This window comes from Anomaloglossus baeobatrachus, chromosome 1 (genome assembly GCF_048569485.1).
Source record: "Anomaloglossus baeobatrachus isolate aAnoBae1 chromosome 1, aAnoBae1.hap1, whole genome shotgun sequence".
Classification (NCBI taxonomy): Eukaryota; Metazoa; Chordata; class Amphibia; order Anura; family Aromobatidae; genus Anomaloglossus; species Anomaloglossus baeobatrachus.
In genome coordinates this window covers 81,085,439-81,107,627 of record NC_134353.1, presented here as the reverse complement: position 1 = coordinate 81,107,627, position 22,189 = coordinate 81,085,439, and positions in this window count along the sequence as shown.

Below are 22,189 nucleotides of genomic sequence, written 5' to 3'. Positions count from 1 at the left end.
GTCGCCGGTCCTTTTGGTGACCAGGTCTGGGCCATCACATTCCCCAGACCTTTCCTCCAATCTTCCTCTCCTGAGGGGAGTGGTGTAAGGTAGGCCCCATAAACAGGCGTACCCGCTTCCGAGTGTTGGAGGGCAGGCCCCATAAACAGGCGTGCCCCCTTGTTGGTGCAGAGCCATGCCCCTCAACAGGCAGACTCTGGGGTTGATACCAAGGAGGCAACTTTTTACAATGCAAAAATTTGTGGTTAAAGCCAGTTCATAACCGGTGGTCTAACATTTTAAGGAGGTCTCACAATAGTCCTTGTGGGCACATTTCGCTTAAACGTTACTTAACTATAAACAGGTTAAACATTACATTTCATACAGTCACTTTGAACTAAACTGTACTTTCTCTATAGCGTAATGGGAGCTGACCAAAGTTGCTGCGGGTTGATCTACGCAGTACTATACTGTCATCTGTCTGAGGTTGTGTCCTCCCACCCGATGTATGTGTCTCAATGTGAATAATGGGTGTACTGGGTATTGATACCAGTGCATGGTCTTCTGCTTCAGCTACATTTGGCTCTTCCAGGTTCTGAACAGGTTCTTCTGGGTCTCTTACTTCTCCAGATTGAGGGAATGTAATAACCGGAATAACTACTGCTCCATTGTATTGAGGCCAACTTGCTGGAAAATCTCCAAGTACAGTATGGATCATCTTTTCTTTTGGTTCTTGAACTGGCAAAGGGTTGGGAATTTCTTCAGGGATTCTTAGTTGTTCAGGACATTTCTTTAGGCGATCTCTAGAAACGACAGCTGTTGTTTTTCCTCCATCTTTGCTGATAAGGCATGTCTTTTCATTGCTAAGCGTCGATGGTAACACAGTATAGGGTTCTTCTTCCCAGTGATTGTCAAGTTTATGACGTCTTCTCTTTCTTTTGAGAACTATATCTCCTGGCATCAAAGGAACAGCAGGTGCTTTTCGATTGTAGGCCTTTTCTTGTTTCTCACGCTGCTGAGTCAGGCTTCGCTCCACACACTCTTGTACTTTCTTGTATTGGGCTTGGCGGTTGGAATCCCAATCAGCACCTTGTTGATGGTCTTCAGGGGTCTCAACTCCCATTTCCAGATCTACTGGCAATCTCCCTGGTCTGGCCCTCATCAGGTATGCCGGTGTGCAGTTCGTGGAACTCACAGGGATGTTGTTATACATGTCCACTAGATCGGGCAGTTTTTCCGGCCACTGACTTCGTTCTTCTAGTGGGAGCGTCTTCAGAAGGTCGAGAATGATGTGGTTCATCTTCTCACACATGCCATTGGTCTGAGGATGGTAAGGTGTGGTACGGATCTTCTGGCAGCCGTATAGGTTACAAAACTCCTTAAACACTTCAGCTTCAAAGGCTGGTCCTTGGTCAGTGAGCACTTGATCTGGATAGCCATGTGGTCGACAGAAGTGTGTTTGGAAAGCTTTGGCTGCAGTTTGACCTGTCAAGTCCTTGACTGGTACTACCACCAGGAATCTGGAGTAGTGGTCAACCATAGTGAGAGCGTAGTTGTAGCCTTGTCTGCTGGGTGCCAACTTTACATGGTCCAGGGCCACGATCTCCAAGGGCCGTTTAGTTTGGATTGGCTGGAGTGGTGCTCTCTGGCTGTGCTGGTCTTTTCTTCTAAGATTGCAGGGCCCGCAGTTTCGACACCACTTCTCTAGGGCAGATCTCATGCCCACCCAGTAGAATCTTACTTTAAGTAGGGCCTCCAGTTTCTTCCAACCAAAGTGGCCTGCACCATTGTGATAGGCTTCTAGCACCATCCTCGTATCCTTCTGTGGTACAATCACTTGCCACACCTTCTCATGCGTCCTCGGGTCAATGATGCTCCTGTAAAGTTTGTCTTGATAGATGAATAATCGACCCCTCTCCTTCCATAGGTACTGTGCCTCAGGTGGGGCTCCTTTGTCAAGGCTGGCGCCAGGCTGGCTGATCAGTTTCTTTACCAAGCCTACCGCTGGATCATTTTCCTGGGTCTCCTTCCAGTTGTAGTGAGGTAGTGGGTTCAGGGTCACCTCTTGGCGGTTGGCACGCGACTGCCGACACTGTTTTGCTCCATGGCGATGGAACGCTGGCAGCTCAATCTCTTCAAGATCATCTTCATCTTCACCCTCGTCTGCTAGGTGAGGCATTCTGGACAGAGCATCTGCGTTGCCGTTCTTGCGGCCAGCTCGATACTTGACAGTAAAGTCATAATTCGCCAGTCGGGCTACCCAACGCTGCTCCATGGCACCCAATTTAGCAGTATCCAAGTGGGTCAGGGGGTTGTTGTCCGTGAAGACAGTGAATTTGGTGGCTGCCAGGTAGTGCTTGAACCGCTCTGTGATAGCCCATACCATGGCCAGGAACTCTAGCTTGAATGAGCTATAATTCTCCGGGTTTCTTTCAGTAGGCCTGAGCTTCCTGCTGGCGTAAGCAATCACACGCTCTTTGCCTCCCTGCACCTGTGAAAGCACTGCTCCCAGTCCCACATTACTGGCATCTGTGTACAGTACGAATGGCAGACCGTAGTCAGGGTAGGCTAGGATCTCTTCACCCGTCAAGGCCCCTTTCATTTGTCTGAAGGAGTGTTCTTCTGCTTCTCCCCAGTGAAATGGCGGGCCGGAGATCTTTCCTCTCTTCTTTGGGTGGCCTACCAGGAGCTCTTGCAAAGGCGCTGCCATTTTCGTGTAGCCCTTGATGAACCTTCTGTAGTAGCCTACCAAGCCAAGGAACTGACGTACCTCCCGGACGGTAGTAGGTGTGGGCCATTCTTGGATGACTGTGACCTTCTCTGGGTCCGGTGCTACTCCTTCTGCACTGACCACGTGACCTAGGTACTGGACCTTTGGCTTCAGTAAATGGCACTTGGATGGTTTCAGCTTCATTCCATATCGGGATAGCGCTTCAAAGACTTCAGCCAGGTGTTTCAGGTGGTCCTCGTAGGTCTTGGAGTACACGATGACATCATCCAGGTATAGCAGGACGGTTTCAAAGTTGAGGTGCCCTAGGCAGCATTCCATAAGCCTCTGGAAGGTCCCGGGGGCATTGCAGAGTCCAAATGGCATGCTGTTGAACTCACAGAGGCCCATTGGGGTGGTGAAGGCCGTCTTCTCCCGATCTTCTTCTGCTACAGATACTTGCCAGTAGCCACTAGTAAGATCTAGGGTAGAAAAGTAGTTAGAGGCTTTCAAGGCAGCGAGGGATTCCTCTATCCTTGGCAAAGGGTAGGCATCCTTGTGTGTTATCTGATTTATCCGTCTGTAATCCACACACATCCTCATCGTGCCATCCTTCTTTCTTACCAGGACCAGGGGAGCCGCCCAGGGGCTACAACTGTCCCTTATGACGCCTGCCTCCTTCATGTCCTTCAGCATGTCCTTTGTGCGCTGGTAATGGGCTGGTGGAATAGGCCTATGTCTTTCCTTAATGGGAGGATGACTGCCTGTGGGTATGTGATGTTGTACCCCTTTGATCCTACCAAAGTCTAGTGGGTTCTTACTAAAGACCTGCTCGTATTCCTGCACGACCCTGTAAACCCCATGTTTCTGGTAGTCGGGTGTAGAGTCAGTCCCCACGTGGAGTTTCTGGCACCAATCCTCTAACTGCTTTTGGGAGGTCTCGCCCTCTTTTGAGTCAGCTTGTGTCAGGGGACCTACAGGTGTTATGGCGTCATCTGAGCATGTAAACAGTTTGGCTATGGTAGCGTACCTTGGTAGTCTGGCTTCCTCCTACCCACAGTTCAACACTCGTACAGGCACTCGTCCCTTGTGTACGTCAACTACCCCCCTGGCTGTCAGAATCGTGGGCCAGTGGTCTGAATGAGTGGGCTCTAGTACAGCCTGGTAATCCTGTCCTCGGAGACCTACCGCTGCTCTACACCACATCATCATTTCACTCCGTGGGGGTATCACAATGGGGTTAGCATCCATCACCCGTACACTACCAATCTCACCGCCAGTCTGTTTTACCTGTTGCTTCCTCAGAATGATTCGGATCTCCTTTTGCAAGGCTCTTTGCGACCTGCCCTCAGCACCTTCAACAATCTGGTGAAGCAACAACAACACTTCCCCTAGGCAATTTTCTATGACATTAGTGCCTAAAATCATTTGCGGGTTCCTTTCTCTAATATCAGTGTCCACAACAATCAGTCCTTGTCCCTTCATTTCCTGCCTTCCCACCTTTATGGTTACCTCTTTGACCCCGATCTGGTCTATAGGTTGTCCGTTGGCAGCATAGATGGTGAGGGAGGGGTCCGGTGGTCGGAGATCGTCGTTCGACCAAAACCTCCGATAAAGGACATACGGGATCGTGGTTACCTGACAGCCGGTGTCCAATAACGCCGGGGTAGGGATCCCGTCCAGGACGATGGACAGGACAGGACGTCCACCCACGTACTGATCACAGCAGCGACTTGGGCCTGATCTTCTTAATCCTGAGGACTGGCCCCCGGCCCCAGGTTTGGCTCGTTTAAAGGACAGGCCCTTGCATAGTGTCCTGCCTCCTGGCAACGACGACAGATGGGTTGTCCAGACGAGTCATAGCGATCACTGCTCCTGCCTCGGGTTGGGGGACCTCTTCTCCTCCGCATCCAAGGGACGTCCTCTGGGTTGTCAGCTAGCAGGATCCGATGAGGGACTTTGGTCTCTGAGGGCAACTGTATTGCTTTCAGGATTTGTGCGACGTCCTTAGTGAGCTGTTGCACCTGGGAGGATAGTGTATTTATGGTCTCTGCTGACGCGTTGAGTCCTTTTGCAGTTACCAGGGACTGCGAGGAGGATTCCGCTCCTGCAGCCGTGGAACTGGCAGGCCATGCTGGTGCGACGGGGTCTGTGTCCACAGGAGGTTGGAGTGCTTTCACTGCCCTGTCTTTCAGAATGGCAAAGTCCACGTCAGGGTGTTCCAGGGACCACAGCTTCATCTGCTTCCCATCCTCAGGAGAGCGCAGGCCCCGCAAGAATTGTTCCTTCATCATCCGGTTTCCTTCCTGATCACTGACAGGGTCCACCAGCTTGAGAGCCCGTAGTGCAGCCTGCAGCCTGAGGGCATAGGCTCTTATGCTATCTTGGGGCTTCTGCCGGCAGTTATAGAAGTCCGTCCTCAGCTCTCCCTCGGTGCGGTGTTCAAAAGCAGCTGCTAGTTTGGCAAAGATGGTCTCAACAGAGCCCCGGTCATCATTGGTCCAGGACTCAGCTTCCAATTCTGCTGCTCCAGTCAATTGTCCCAGCACCACAGCGGCCCTCTGCTTACCAGTCATCGCGTGCATGTCTAGCAGGGTGTTGATCTTCTTCTTAAACCCGGTCAACGTGTCTATTTTACCGGCGTATTGGGGCAGCCATTGCGCTCCTGGGACATACAGCAAGGAAACTGGCATTATGGGGGAGATTTCGGCCGGCGCGGCTGCGACCGCGGCACCGGCACCAGGCGCTGCTGCGTCCAGCGCGACGGGGGCTGGCATCGCTTGGGCTGCGTCGCCCTGACCAGGGGCATTACCTCCTGCAGCGTCCATTTTTCTTCAAAAATCTCCGCGCCCCCTTTCCACTTCCTGGGTCAGAACGCTCTCCGAATCGTGGGGATTCTGGGGCGGCCACACCTCTTCGTGGGCGGTGCTCTTCTCCCTCGCGCGGGCTGCAGCGCGCGCTTTTGAAGATGGCAATATGGCGGCGGTTCAATTTTTGCGGTCGGACCTCTGAGGCACACGGTCACCTGTCTGAACAGGTCTAGTCCTAATCCTGTTCGTGACGCCAGAAGTTGTGAAGCCCCGCTAGTATGTGTCTGTGCATTACCTTCAGGGACTCCACGTGGATGGAACAGTCTGGTCACAGGTAGGAAATCTTCTATTTGGGATTGTCGTGACGCCACTCTCAGTATTGCGGTCAGCGGGGACCGCCACTGCAGATTAAGGGATGCCTGGGGCTGATGGTGGGTGCAGTCAGTATATTAGCCCCCTGAGAGTGAGGCAAGCCCCAGGCCCCGGTGTATGTGTGTGGGACCACAGGTCGCAGAATGACTCAAACACAGTCCAAGAAGTCTTTCAACGTGTTTACTCACTGTTTGGAGGTCACGGTGAGATGCCCGGGCGACACTGTGATAACCAGGTGGAACCAGGAATTCCAGGAGGCCGTTCTGAGGGTAGCTGTCCACTCGCCTTCCTTGCACTCTTTCTGTTTTAGGAGGATCCTTTGCTTGAAGCGTGGTAGGACCCCTCCAGGGAAGCTGTTACAACCCTGCTCCCCTCTCTCTGCTCGTCTGCCGGCAGCGTGGCCTTGGTGGGATGGCTTCTGGCCCTGTCCCCTTATGGGCCTGGTGATTGCTGCTTGGCTCAAGCTCTGTGTAGTTGTGGTGAGGGCATGAAGTACCCCCCCCCCCACCTGTAGGTTAAGCAGCTCTGGATGATCTGCTGCCTGTACTGGGGACCTAGTTCCCCTTGTGTGCTCGGATACCGGGATCTCCGTACTCAGCCACCCTTCTCTCTGGATGATTTTCAGGCCGACCCACGGTACTCCTTTCTCCCCCGCTTTCAGCTACTGCACTCCTCAGGACCTGTCTGACACGAGAGCTCCTCTGCTCCCTTCCGCACACTTCAACTTCTTCCTCCCGACCCTCCTCTTCCTCTCTCTCTCTGCCCTGCTTCCTAGCAACCAGCCCCTGAACACACCTCCAGCTGGGAATTGAAAGTTAACTCCTTCTGGCTACCCAAGGGTCCCTTCTTGTGGTGTGGGAGACCTGGTCACTATGTGTTTGTGTGTGCACCTCATCCTGGCCTTTGGAGATTACCTGGAAGCATTGCTCCCGCATGGGTGCAATACTCTGTGGTGCCTGACCGGGTCAGGGGCGCCACACAGGCAGCAGGAGCCGGCTTCTGCAGAGGCTGGTAACCAATGTAAACATTGGGTAACCAAGAAGCCCTGTCCTTGGTTACCCGATATTTACCTTCCATACCAGCCTCCGCCGCTCTCACTGCCTGTGCTGCCGGCTCCTGCTCTGTGCACATGTAGCTAGCTGCAGGACACATCGGGTTAATTAACCTGATGTGTGCTGTAAGTAGGAGAGCAGGGAGCCAGCGCTAAGCATTGTGCGCTGCTCCCTGCTCTGTGCACATTTAGCTGCAGCACACATCGGGTTAATTAACCTGATGTGTGCTGTAAGTAGGAGAGCAAGGAGCCAGCGCTAAGCATTGTGCGCTGCTCCCTGCTCTGTGCACATTTAGCTGCAGCACACATCGGGTAATTAACCCCATGTGTGCTGTAAGTAGGAGAGCAGGGAGCCAGCGCTCAGTGTGCGCTGCTCCCTGCTCTGTGCACATTTAGCTGCAGCATACATCGGGTAATTAACCCGATGTGTGCTGTAGCTAGGAGAGCAGGGAGCCAGCGCTCAGTGTGCGCTGCTCCCTGCTCTCTGCACGTGTAGCTCCGTGCAGTGGTAACCAAGGTAAATATCGGGTTGGTTACCGATATTTACCTTAGTTACCAAGCGCAGCATCTTCCACGCGGCGCTGGGGGTTGGTCACTGGTTGCTGGTGAGCTCACCAGCAACTCCTGTAGCCACGCTCCAGCGATCCCTGCCAGGTCAGGTTGCTGGTGGGATCGCTGGAGCGTTGCAGTGTGACAGCTCACCAGCAACCTCCTAGCAACTTACCAGCGATCCCTATCGTTGTTGGGATCGCTGGTAAGTTGCTTAGTGTGACTGGACCTTTAGTGTGACGGGGCCTTAAGACCAACAAGGTTGCGTGTGCAGATGTAAAAAAAAAACAAAAAAAACCTGTGCATGCGCCGATGCATCTCATGGTATTCACGGCAGTGTCTTCAATAAAATGGTGTCAGAGATGACCGTTCGCGCATGTGCGGAATTCGGTGCCATTTTAATGAAGACAGAATTACAGTAACACTGCGCATGCGCCACCGCCAACAGCAATGGTGGTGCAATATTCAAATAAAGAAAAGAGGATACATGATAGAGGACACTGTAGGAGGACCCGACCCACAAAGGACCGCCCCCGCTGCACCTGTCAAAATGCAGTGCATTTCTGCAACTTTGATCAAAGATATTTCTGCAACCAAGCATCAGATCTTTCTACAACAGCTTGCCTGCAATCAGCATCTTACTGCCAGTATGGCTCTGCCTTTATCTTATACTAGAAGGTGGCCCGATTCTACGCATCGGGTATTCTAGAATTTACGTATTGTGCAGTTAATGTATGATTTTTGTTATATATATACTGTATATGTTGTTGTGTGTAGTTGCCAAGTGTTTGTGTAGGGCGCTGTACATGTTCTGGGTGTTGTCTGGGTGGGGGGGTGTGAGAGCGGTGTTGTTTGTGTGTTGCGTTGTGTGTGTTGCGTTGTTTGTGGAGCGCTGTGTGTCTGCAGCGTTCTGTGTGTGTGGTGCTGTGTGTGTTGCACAGTTTGTGTGGGTGTGGAGTGCGTGTGTGTGTTTTGAGGGGAGGTATGTTTTGTGCAATGTGTGTGTTGCGCGGTATGTGCGTATATTTATGTATGCCGCGGTGTTTGTGTGTTGGGTGTTGTGTGTGTGCGGCGTTGTCTGTGTGTGTGTGTGTGTCTGTGTAGGGCGGTGTTTGTGGTTCCCAGTGTGTGTGGTGTGTTGTGCGGTGCGTGTGTGGTGGTGTGTGTGTGTTTTGGGGGGAGGTGTGCACCCCCCATCGTGCTCCATCGCCCATGCTGCACACCCCCCATCGTGCTCCATCCCCCATGCTGCGCACCCCCCATCGTGTTTCATCCCCCATGCTGCGCACCCCCCATCGTGTTTCATCCCCCATGCTGCGCACCCCCCATCGTGCTCCATCCCCCATGCTGCGCACCCCCCATCGTGTTTCATCCCCCCATTCTGGGACCCCCTATCATGCTCCATCCCCCATGCTGCACCCCACCATCGTGCTCCATCCTCCATGCTGCACCCCCCATCGTGCTCCATCCCCCATGCTGCACCCCCCATCGTGCTCCATCCCCCATGCTGCACTCCCCATCGTGCTGCACTCCCCATCGTGCTCCATCCCCCATGCTGCAAACCCCTCAGAGAGGAGTATAATAGGAGTATAATGGGAGGAGTAGTCCTGGGTAAAGAGGAGTATAATGGGAGAAGTAGTCCTGGGGAAAGAGGAGTATAATGGGAGGAGTAGTCCTGGGGGGTGGTGTACAGGTGCCCAACGTGTGCGGGGGGCGTGGCCTAGCGTCCATCACGTGTGGGGGCATGGCTTAGCGTCCATCATGTGCAGGGGCGTGGCCTAGTGTCCATCGTGTGTGGGGGTGTGGCCTAGCGTCCATCGCATGCGGGGGGCATGGCCTAGCGGGCATCACAGGCGGGGGCGTGGCCTAGCGGACATCGCGTGCGGGGGCGTGGCCTAGCAGGCATCGCGTGTGGGGCGTGGCCTAGCGAGCATCGCGGGGGGCATGGCCTAGCGGGCATCACGTTCGGGGGCATGGCCTAGCGGGCATTGCGTGCAGGGGCGTGGCCTAGCGGGCATCGCGTGCGAGGGGCGGGCCTGGCCAAACGGTTAATCAATGCGGGGGGTGGGGCCAGGCCGAGCCGAGCGGCCAATCCGTGTGGGGGGGCGGGGCCAGGCCGAGCCCAGCGGCCAATCCGATGGTTGTCACTGTAAGGACACAATTTTGGAGCAAGACAGACAGACAGACAGAATAAGGCAATTATATGTATAGATAGCATAATAGTGGTGGTTGGTCCTCTTTAAAATATTGTTTACCAAAATCCTATGACCAAGTGTATGATGTGATTCTACAGCTTTGAAATTGCCTCTTGCAGACTCTTTTGCTCAATTATGAAAAAACAAGATAGCCAGCACTAAATGTGCACTGCAATAAAAATTCCAAACTGTACTTATTATTAAAATTTGAGATTTTTGGCAATTTCTTGAGCTACCCCGCCATGTTACGGCAAATCTCATTGAGGCAGTCCTACTCTAAAATATTGTGCCATACGGCCTCACATGTGAAAAGTAGAACTGTGCATAGCAGCACTTACTTGGTGTTTTTCAATCCCGTACCCATGACTGAATCATGGCTGTGGGCAGGAGGGGCCCAAGCAAATGCTGCTGGAAGTAAATAGCCTGTGGACAGGGCTTGATGACTGAATGTGAACAGCCACCAATTGCCAAAATCAAGACAGGTGGAATACAACCCAAATTGGGGTGCACGACAAGGTGGGGGTCATTGGTCGGTGGCTGAGTATTTGGTCTGTCCCTTGCAGAGGGAAATATATGTGAGGGTATGTTATCAGTTAATGGTATGAATTATCAGCAAGTTCTCATCCTTATTACTGGAGGTTGACCATTTCCAGACATCAACTTTGTGACACGCTATCCTAATGTAGTTAGATGGTATATGGCCAACATCTATTTCATGAAACTACATTGAACATCTACAATAAGCTTATTCCATGTAGAAACAAAGGATGGGTTTACTCTCACTCCAGGCTCCTCCATTATGTCTCTGCTTCTTCTGCCCCTTCGTTACGTCTGGTTATCAAACTAATCCATTGAGGACCTCTGAGATCAAGGTTCCAGGCTTTATGAGCTGGCTCATACAGATGCCACCTGAGTATTCAAGTAGTTGATTTCTTTTCCACTATCAAGGATTGTTCTGTTGTATTGTACTGTAGTAATTTTTCTGGCTAAACCACCTCTACTATGCTCTTTGCTTTGCTACATCACTGCCTTGAATCTCCTTACTAACCAAGCTCTACAACACCTCTAGGTTTAACTACATCACTGCATTGAATCTTCTGACTAAGGGTATGTGCGCACGTTGCTTTTTACCTGCTTTTTACCTGCTTTTTTGCTGCTTTTTCTTCTGCGCTGTTTAATGCCAAAATGGATGTGTTCTTCTATTCAAGCAAAGTCTATGGGAATTTGGGTTTCTTGTTCACACTATGTTGTTCAAAATGCTGCCTTTTTGGGGCAGAACTTTAGTCAAAAACTCAGCTTTTCAAAGAAGCAGCATGTCAATTGTTTTTGCCATTTGGGTTTTGCACTGCAAAGCTGAGTTTTTGACCAAAGTTCTGCCACAAAAAGGCAGCATTTTGAACAACATAGTGTGAACAAGAAACCCAAATTCCCATAGACTTTGCTTGAATAGAAGAACACATCCATTTTGGCATTAAACAGCGCAGAAGAAAAAGCAGCAAAAAAGCAGGTAAAAAGCAACGTGCGCACATACCCTCACCAAGATCTGCTACATCATTTGACTCTGCTACATCACTGGGCTCTGCTACATCACTAGGTTCTGCTGCATCATTGGGCTCTGCTACATCACTGCATTTATTTTCTCTGCTAAATTGCAGATCAGTACAAATAACGATCAAATCTACTCTGCCATACTGTTATCTAAAACCCTGCTTCACGAGCCTACCTTCTTTGAGTCTCTGATTTACTAGTGCACTACTACTTTTCAGGTGCCTTCCAGTCTCTACAGCCTCTTTTACTCCACCCTGTCCAACTTCCTGCACCAACCTCATCTGTCCATGGTGCACAACAACTGTTCATCCAGACAGACGGTTTCATGAACCGATATCAACAAGTGAGAAATAAAAACCAGGCATATTGAAGTCCAACAAGTCTGATCCTTTTCCCCCATTCAGGAGGCATCAAGAGGCCCCTATATAAGGCAGATATTCCTGTTCTGAAGAACAGTAAGCAGAGCTCTTGAAAAAGCAAGCAATTCATACAGGCAGTATATTTGAATTTATTTATTATATAAAGAATAACACATATTTGCTGAAATTGGATTACTCCTTTAACTCCAAAATATAATTTAGGAAAAGTATAACCTCTGATCCAATTCATGGGTAACATTATTACATCGTGCAAACTGCATTATTTTGGCCCATCCCTAGAAGCTCCTATTATCTCCTTGAGTAGACACTGTAATAGAGGGAGATATTCCTATTTTGTTAGAAGAAGATCATATCACAAGAGTCGTATAAAGTTAGAAACTAAGTGCTTCTTGTCAAACTAAAGCAAAAGGAAATTTCACGATCTCTTCTTCATCCAACATTAGTTGTATAAACAGAATTTATGTGAATGAATGCTTACAGAAAAATGGATATGAATATACAATTATATATTCATAAGAAAATTATTAAAGTGTGAATATTTTAATTCGTATGTCATTAATCACTAGTTCGAGTAAAAATAAGCAACTTTATAATATATCTAAATCAGACAAGTCTGCTTCTTTCACCTCCTGGACTCATCTTTCATTCTCATTCCACAAGTAAAATGTGTCCTCAGTGAATACAGTCAGATATTCCCATTACTGAGATATTAGATGACAGTTGGTCCTTTTAAAATGCTATGGAGAAAGGAGAAGGAGGAGTTAGAGGCAGAGTTCTCTTGAGATGTCTTTATGAGCACCAACTGTCATCTCCTATGTGTCATGATCCTAGCTGGTATATGCAGCTGTGGTATCTCCCAGCTCTGGCCTAGTCATATCAGGGGTTAATTTTTTCCAGCCTTGTTACAGTTTCCGGGACACTATAGCTGGGTGCTGAACCTCTGGTTCAGTGCCAGTGATAGTCTATGTCTCATAGTGTGTGTAGCTGGCTCTGTTAAGGTACCCGATCTGTCCTGCTGTGCACCCTCTCCCGCCTAACCTGTGTCTGTCTGTCCTCCCCCGGCCCCATCCCGCTTGTCATACCTTTATTTGTAGTTTGGACTTCCCGGTACATGACTTACGCTCCCGTCCCTGACTTGGCTCTGTCTCTCCCTTCGGCTTTCTCTATTACCGTTCGGCTTTTGACCCCTTTGCTTGCTTCTGACTCTGAGATTGTTCAACTCTCGTACATTGTTTTGACTTCCTGTTGCTGACTCGGCTCTCTGACTACTCTGCTGCCACCTTGTGGTGACTCCGCTGTACTACTCCAGGTCACGTCTTAGTGCAGCGTGACACTAAAAAAAAAAAATAATCCTAAAATATTCTTTAACTACATAAACAGTAAAAAACTGAAAAGCGATAGTGTTGGCCCCCTTAAAAATAGTCTTGGTGAAATGGTGGAAGGGGATGAGGGTAAAGCCAACCTGCTGAATGACTTTTTTTCTACGGTTTTTATACAAGAATATGCCATGGCAGATGACATGACCACTGATACCATAAATTCACCCTTGAATATTACCTGCTTAATCCAGCAGGAAGTACGCCGCCGCCTCGAAATCACTAAGGTTGACAAATCTCCGGGCCCGGATGGCATACACCCCAGAGTACTACAGGAATTGAGTTCTGTGATAGATAGACCATTATTTTTAATCTTCTCAGATTCCTTAATAACAGGGTCGGTACCGCAGGACTGGCGCATAGCAAATGTGGTGCCAATATTCAAAAAGGGGACAAAAACTGAGCCGGGAAATTATAGGCCGGTAAGTTTAACCTCTACGGTTGGTAAAATCCTTGAGGGTTTCTTGAGAGATGCTATACTGGAGTATCTCAAGAAAAATAACCTTATGACAGAGTATCAACATGGGTTTATGAGGGATCGATCCTGTCAAACTAATTTGATCAGCTTCTATGAAGAGGTAAGTTCAAGTCTGGACCAGGGAAATGCAGTGGATGTTGTGTATATGGACTTTTCAAAAGCTTTTGATACGGTGCCACACAAAAGGTTGGTACATAAAATGAGAATAATGGGGATAGGGGAAAATATGTGTAACTGGGTTAAAAACTGGCTCAGTGATAGGAAACAAAGGGTGGTTATTAATGGTACGTACTCGGACTGGGTCTCAGTTCATAGTGGGGTACCACAGAGGCAGTATTGGGCCCGCTTCTTTTCAACATATTTATAAATGACCTTGTTGGGGGCATGCAGAGTAGAATTTCAATACTTGCAGATGATACTAAACTCTGCAGGGTAATCAATACAGAGGAGGATAATTTTATATTACAGGGAGATTTATGTAAATTGGAGGATTGGGCTGAGAAGTGGCAATTGAAGTTTAATGTAGATAAATGTAAGGTCATGCACTTGGGTAGAGGAAATAACATTTATGATTATGTACTTAATTGTAGAACACTGGGTAAAACAGACACAGAAAAAGACTTGGGTGTATGGGTGGATGGTAAACTTCACTTTAGTGGACAGTGTCAGGCAGCTGCTGCCAGGGCTAAAAAAATAATGGGATGTATTAAAAGAGGTATAAGTGTTCATGAAAAAAATATAGTTCTACCTCTGTACAAGTCACTAGTGCGACCGCACTTAGAATACTGTGTACAATTCTGGTCACCGATATATAAGAAGGACATAGCTGAACTGGAGAGGGTGCAGAGAAGAGCCACCAAGATTATTAGAGGAATGGGTGGGCTGCAATACCAAGACAGGTTATTACACTTGGGGTTATTTAGTTTGGAAAAACGAAGGCTTAGGGGGGGATCTAATCACAATGTATAAATATATGAGGGGACAGTACAGAGACCTTTCCAAAGATCTTTTTACACCTAGGCCTGCGACTGGAACACGGGGGCATCCGCTACGTCTTGAGGAAAGAAGGTTTAATCATAATCACAGACGAGGATTCTTTACTGTACGAGCAGTGAGACTATGGAACTCTCTGCCGCATGATGTTGTAATGAGTGATTCACTACTAACATTTAAGCAGAGCCTGGATGCCTTTCTTGAAAAATGTAATATTACCAGTTATGTATATTAGATTTTATGACAGGGTATTGATCCAGGAAACTAGTCTGATTGCCGGATGTGGAGTCAGGAAGGAAATTTTTTCCCCATTGGAACTTGTTTGCCACATTGGGCTTTTTTTTGCCTTCCTCTGGATCAACATGTTAGGCTACGGGTTGAACTAGATGGACTTAGAGTCTCCCTTCAACCTTAAAAACTATGATACTATGATACTATGATACTATGATACTATGTCAGTAATGGGAAAATCTGTGTGTGTGAGGACACGTTTGACCCATGACTGGAGAATTTCAAGAATGATTGATCAATACAGGATTTTCTTTAATAAGATGTATGACAAAGTTCTTTATTTTTATGTGTAGTAGTAATTTACAGGAAAAACAAAAACTAAACCAATGGTTACTTTTTTTAATCAAGGTACTTGTATTTTATTTATAAATGAGCACTCCAATCACTTTTATGGGACTGATAGATTTAACTATTTCATTTGTGCTATCAAAGTGGTTCTCATCCACTGCACTTCAATTACATGCACAAGAAATTTGAACCCATATTCATGGGATCTATAGGAGTCCCCGCAGCAGTTAGACCCCCAGCTATCATATGAGTCCTCCATAGATGGATCCCTAAGTTTCCTATGAGATCATGGGAAAGGCTGATGGCCTTATATGGGGTACACACTACTTTACAAGTAGATCATGCAAATTGGGTAGGTTTTCAGAAAATGGTAAACCACTAAGTTAAGCTTGTGGTATCTGTAATCATACTGACCTGTTTCAGCTGTTCTTACTCTTAGGCCGGCATCACACTTGCGAGAGACTCGCGCGAGTCTAGCATTGACAGAAATACATGCAGCCGACCCACTCCTGTCAGGAGAGTGTGCGCCGTAACGGGTGATGCGATGTGAGACTTGCGCGAGTCTCTCGCAAGTGTGACTCTGGCTTTAGGGGCTCTGTAAATGGAGTCCACAAACTATGCTAGGAAAATCTGTGCTGCAAGAGCCAAATTGCGCTTCTTCCCTCCTGAACCCTCCCATGTGGCTAAACAGTACAATGGAGTCGCAGGGTATATAGCCACATTCATCAGAAATTGTGTGACAAATTCTGATGCCATTTTTACCCAATTATCCTTGTGAAAATGTAAAATCTGGGGCTAAAACAACATTTTTGAAGTAAAAATGTAATTATTTTTCTTCACTGCCCAATCGTGTAAAATTCTCTGAAGCAACTGTAGTGTTAATAAGTTTCCTGAACTTTTAGAATAATTCATTGGGGGTGTAGTTTGTAAAATCAGGTCACTTATAGGTAATTGTGCTTTTCTGGCATGTCAGAGGCTCTATCAATGTGACAAGTTACCCTCAAGCCGTTCCATCCCGTTTCGTCCTAAGCATGCTACATGCACCCACATACCAGAAGGGATATACATATAGAGGGTGAAATTTAGTATTGAATATGTCACAAAGTTTCTAAGTAAATATATTTCTAAAGATGCTATTGACATACATTTCTCACCAGATTATGGCAACAACCCATCCAATCCAAACATGCAAACAATTCAAACCATAGATGTCGATAAATTAAGATATTGTGTAATGAGAAATGACTCGGAAAAATTATTGAACACACTTATTAAATTTTTTTTAATACTGTGTAAAAAATAGCCTTTGTGACGAAAGCTTCAAGATGACTCCTGTATGGAGAAATTAGTGACATGCATTGCTCAGGTGTGATTTTGGCCCATTTTTCACACAAACATTTTTCAAATCCTGAAAGTCCAGTGGCCTTCTTCCATGAAATCTGAGCTTTAGTTCCTTCCATAAATAGTATTCAGGTCTGGGGACTGGCTCCTCCATTCTAGCAGCTTTATTTTCTTTTTATGAAACCAATTGAGAATTTCCTTGGCTGTGTTTTTGGGATCATTGTCTTGCTGAAATGTCCACCCTCGTTTCATTTTCATCATTCTGGTAGATTGCAGCAGATTTTTATCAAGAATGTCTTTGTCCATTTCTCCATTTATATTCCTTGAAGTATATGAAGAATCCCAGTAAGAAAAACTGCATCATCCAGCTCATCGATAGCAGTCTCTCGTGCAAGAAAATTACCAAACTGTATAATATGAGGCCATGACTATTGGAAGAATAAGAAATTAATTCCATCCATCCATTCAAAAGCCAAGAGGTGGACATCCATCTTCCCAAAAAAAAGTGAAGAAGCCTCGACTTCAATAACATCATAAGAAGTGTTGGCTTGAGTTTACAAAGAAGTATGAAAAGTGGACAGTAGAAGATTGGAAATAGGTGATTTGGAGCAATGAGACAAAAGTCAGTAGACAGCTCTGTTGGGTGAAAGTGGGTCTGGAAGAAAGAAGCGAAGATGGGGCAAACAGATCGACAAATTAAAGGAACTGTCAAGTTTAGTGGAGGAAGCCTGATGATATCTGTGTGTTTCTAAGACAAATACATTGAATACTTGACCAACATCGCTGCTGGTTTCAATGCTGAGCTATATGTGAGTATCCTACAAGATGAGTTACATCATACACTATGGGTATCAAAATGGACGACATAGTGTTCCAGCCGGACAACAATATATAGTACAGAATAAATATTTTCATAAAGTGACTTACCTCTGATATCTCATTTGATTAGTTTTCTGTTTCCTCTCCATTTGGTCAGACCTTCATGTCGACATCTTCCAACTACAACTCTCCTTCACACAGTGATCACCACAACACTAAAAATAACAATGTCACATATATTGTATAGATACATTTGTCTCCTGAATAAAAAAATTCTCCACATTGAAGTCTCTGAATATAAATATGTACCCTATTTTGCCCAGCATCAATCAAGCGTGAAAAGCGTGAAAAGTCAGTTAGGGACTATGTGTCCCACATTATTAGTTGGATGTGAGCCTCATTTGTCGTTTCCTTGCTTTATTTCCCTAGACTGGAGTAAAACATACTGACTATAATCGTTCAGCCAGTGTCTGATTCATGCGGCCTGTAGTTCTAGCAGCAAAATCTAATGATAGCTTCCCTTAAATTTCAAATTTGTGAAAGTTCATAGTACTGTTGAGTAAATGGCTACCAGACCATCTGAGGTTGCTCTTGGATAGGGACATGTGCTGTCTCATGTGCACCAACACAGATCACCCACCCAAAATGTAAGCCTATAGCACAGTCTTCAAAAACAGAAGATTCATCAAACCTCCGAGCAACCAATCTGCTTTCATCTTCCAAAATAGCATCTAATAAAAAAAAACCATCAAATGAGTCTTTTCCTATTTTTTTAAAGAGGTCCAATCACCAGGATTTTCTTATATAAACTAAAGCCAGTGCTATACTGGCTCTATCATGCTGATTCTATACATGCCTTTAGTTGTGAGATCGGATGTATAATTTCTGAAATACCGGCAAATAAAGGTTGTGAAATGCACTGTTATTTAATGATAGGTGCAACGGAATATCTAATATCTGCTTTTATTTAGTTACAGCAGGGTATGTTTTCACAATTTTTTCCTTGGTTTCTCTTTGTCTCATGGCCAGTGTGAACATGGTCTCACAAGCTCCATGTATACCATCTCATACTCCGGCTCACTTTTTTGTTTTTTTTTGTTTTTTTGTTTTTTGTTTTTATGGAATATCTAAAAGGTGGGTTGGGTTTTGCTAATTATTCCCATCCCTGTCTGCTGCCTGTCCTTCCTCCCCCTGTATCTGTATTACAGGGGAAGGAAGGAGGGGGCTATCAAATATGACTCAAGGTCTAGGGAAATGTATAAGGTAGCAAAAACATTTTTTCCCTTAACAAATATTTATTAAATATAAAACCAACAAGTGGTAGTCACACTACAGTAAGACAGGTGCAAATATTGAATGCCAATTTGTCCCAGTAAATGGGTTAGGATATCAATATCCCTTGTATATCAGGGACAAGGTAGGACTGAATATAATATAGCAAATTGATACAATTGGAAATAGAGGCACTGTAACATGTACAAGGAAAAAGATGGTCATATATCCCAGAGCAGGACTTAACTTGCTGACTGTAAAGGGTGCTTTACACGCTGCGACATCGCTAGCGATTGCTAGCGATGTCGCGAGCTTTAGCACCCGCCCCCGTCGTTGGTGCGTTCGGCATCACAATAACGTCACAAGACAGCTGTCCAATAGCAGAGGAGGAGCGGAGATGAGATGCCGGAACATGCCACCCACCTCCTTCCTTCCTCATTGCCGGTGAACGGAGGTAAGGAGATGTTCGTCGCTCCTGCGGTGTCACACATAGCGATGTGTGCTGCCGCAGGAACGAGGAACAACCTTGCTACGTATGAGACAGTGATTTTTGGTAAATGAACAACCTCTCATATACTAACGATTTTTGTCTCTTTTGCGATTGTTAAGGTCGCTCCTGCCTGTCACACGCTGCGATGTCTCTAACGTCGCCGGATGTGCGTCACAAACACTGTGACCTTGACGATATATCGTTAGCGATGTCGCAGCGTGTAAATGGCTCTTAAGATGAATCCAATGCAGTACAATTTATACAGAGTAAAGAGCTGCATAAATAGGTATAATAAATATACAGTCCATTGATCGTCCGAAGATCATATATTACAGATGTCATGTCCCCAGGTTATTCCATTTGTAAACAGTAGACATCTAAGATGAATGAGGTATGTCTCCACCTCATTCATCTTAGGAAGGAGAGGGGAAGGAAGGGGGGAAGGAAGGACAGGCAGGAAGCAAATAGGGGCGGAATTAACTAGCAAAACCACATATTAGATATTCCGTTGCACCTTTCATCAAATAACAGTGCATTTCACAAACATTACTTGCCTTGTTGAGGAGGAACTTTCCATCAAATACTTAATTAACCTCTTGACAAGGGATTGTGGGAAATATGTTGATTTGCCTAACATAGTTCAGGTTTCAGATCATGCACATGACACAGATTTAAAGATGGCTGCCATTTCCTCTTCTCCACTCCTTGCCTGGAATGTGAGGAATGTCCAGATGTAAGAAGACCACCATATAAGGGAAGATCCCTTGTCAAGCTAGAGAACTAACCCACATATCAGATGACACCATGGATTCCTTCACTGAAGTCAGACCTGCCCATCAACAGCAACACGGATCTCCCCATTGGCTAGCCCATGAACTGTCCCACTAAATGGGTATATCTGAACTTGTGTACGTCCCTAGCCTATATCAAGAGGATGCATGCTTCATCTCACTCTCTTTGACTGCCATTTTTACTGTGACCAAGAAGAGATTTCATATCCGACTGTGTCTGGTGTGAATTCTTTACGCATGCACTTGGTCTATACCAATTAGGCCAGGTGGTAGGCAACTAATGATCTCTGGTTAAGAGTTCACCCTAACATTAATGGCGCTTAACGTGGGGCCAATAGACAGAGACACCTGAAATCCTGATGAACCGGCAACTGGAATGGCATGACGTGCTGGACACCCCAGGAATTTGATCACCTCCTAATGAGAGCACGGTAGGTCTGCTGATTTTTCATAATCTGTAGTCTTCCCGTGGTCTCGGGGGGGGTGGGGTGGCACTTATTGCCTGACTCACGGCTATTGGCCATATTAATTTCGGTAGAACCGTCACATATTCAGTTGCCTGCTGCCTGTTGTGTATTTGTGAATAGGAGAGATTGACTGGTAGTTAGGAGAGCAAGTGGTTTTGTGAGTGGTGTCTGGAAAACGTGTAAAGTATATGGTTTGTGGTTGCCTGTGATACGGTTTGTGGTTTTTCTAGTGCCAAGGTCAGCTAGACTGAGTGCAGAGCCAGATGTAGGTGCCAAGCTCAGCTAAACTGAGTGCAGAGCCATATGTAAAAGTGCCCAGCTGAGCTAGACTGAGTGCAGAGCCTTGCTTTATACATAAATCTAACCTTTTTAAAGTGTTTTCCTGGAGTGAATCGTCTGGTATAGACACCTTGTAGTCAGGGGTGATACTAGAGCTGTTTTTGTATATTCAGGGACCACGAGGGAGAACAAGGGCTAGTTTGGAAGTGTATGCTGCAAACCCTAGGTTTTCTTTAGTGTTTCAGTTGTGAGTCATCTCCCCCATCTATTTGTTTGTCTGTTGTTCTTATCTTGGTCTGCATAGAGAAATATTGTTTGTTTGGTGTTGTTTATCTTGAGAGAAAGATGGCGCAATTGATGAAGTTGTGTCTAGTTGTGGTCGGAAAAATCCGGATGAGAGTGGACTTTGTTGGGATGTGGGGACTCTAGGGCGCAATCTTGTGATAAACCATGTGCTATTCATGGTGGCAACCATTTTAGGTCAGATTTTAAAATGGTGGATGAAGCACATGGTGGCCAAGGCATGCATGGTTTAAACAAAGAAAAGGAAGTGAGTCGGGGAATGTGTGAAGAAGATCATGTGCTCTGTAAATGTTTGAACAATGGATTGGATGGAGTACTATATACTTAGACAGAAAAACAAGTGTTTTTATCTATAATTAAACTTAGATCATGGACATATGTGTGTGTGTGTGTGTGTATAATTATATATATATATATATATATATATATATATAAAGTACAGACTACATAAAATAGGAGAGAGAGAGTTGGAGCAGATGTGAGGTCCTTTTCACTGCCACATGCCAAAATGGTGGATGAAGCACATGGTGGCCGAGGCATGCATGGTTTAAACAAAGAAAAGGAAGTGAGTCAGGGGATGTGTGAAGAAGATCATGTGCTCTGTAAATGTCTAAACAATGGATTGGATATAGTACTACATACTTGGACAGAAAAAAATGAGTGTTTTTAACTGTAGTTGGACCAGGACTGTAGATATCTGAATATGTGTGTATATGATATATATATAAATGTATGTATGTGTGTGTGTGTGTGTGTGTGTGTGTGTGTGTATGTGTGTGTGTGTGTGTGTGTGTATATAAAACACAGACTATAGGGGGAAATAGTTGAGCAAAAGAAAAAATCACTTTACCCTCCCTTCCCACATGGTACTATTCTAGCAAGGAGACCATGTGTTGTGCAGCCATCTTTAGTAGAAATTAGATGAAATGAGTATTTGCAGTGTGAGACTTAGGGATCAATATGTTAAACTCCAGTACAATATTGAAAATGATAGATTAGGAAGGCATTAAGATAAAAAAAATTAAATAACGTACCTTTGCGGCAGATGTCATGATAAATACATATTCCAATTATGAATGTGGCGAATAAATCCTGAGAGTTGCATGTTTTAGGGAAAAAAAAAATAATTATAATAAAAAATCCAACAGAAGGAGGAAAATTTCACTTGTGTCCAGCGAAAATGAGCAGTGTGCTTCTGGTTTTTGGGGGAAGGAGCAACCTTTAGAAAAAAAAACAAAAAACAACAACCTGTGGAGCAGGATTTTTATCTCACCTTGCAGTGGGATATATTGTGAGTCAGCTGTGAAAAAAGCAGGCCAAACATGGGGGGTTTCCACATTTAATTCATTGTAAAGTGTATCAGAAAACGTAATTGAAACTAGTGTTTTATTTTACTAATTTTATCCCAAA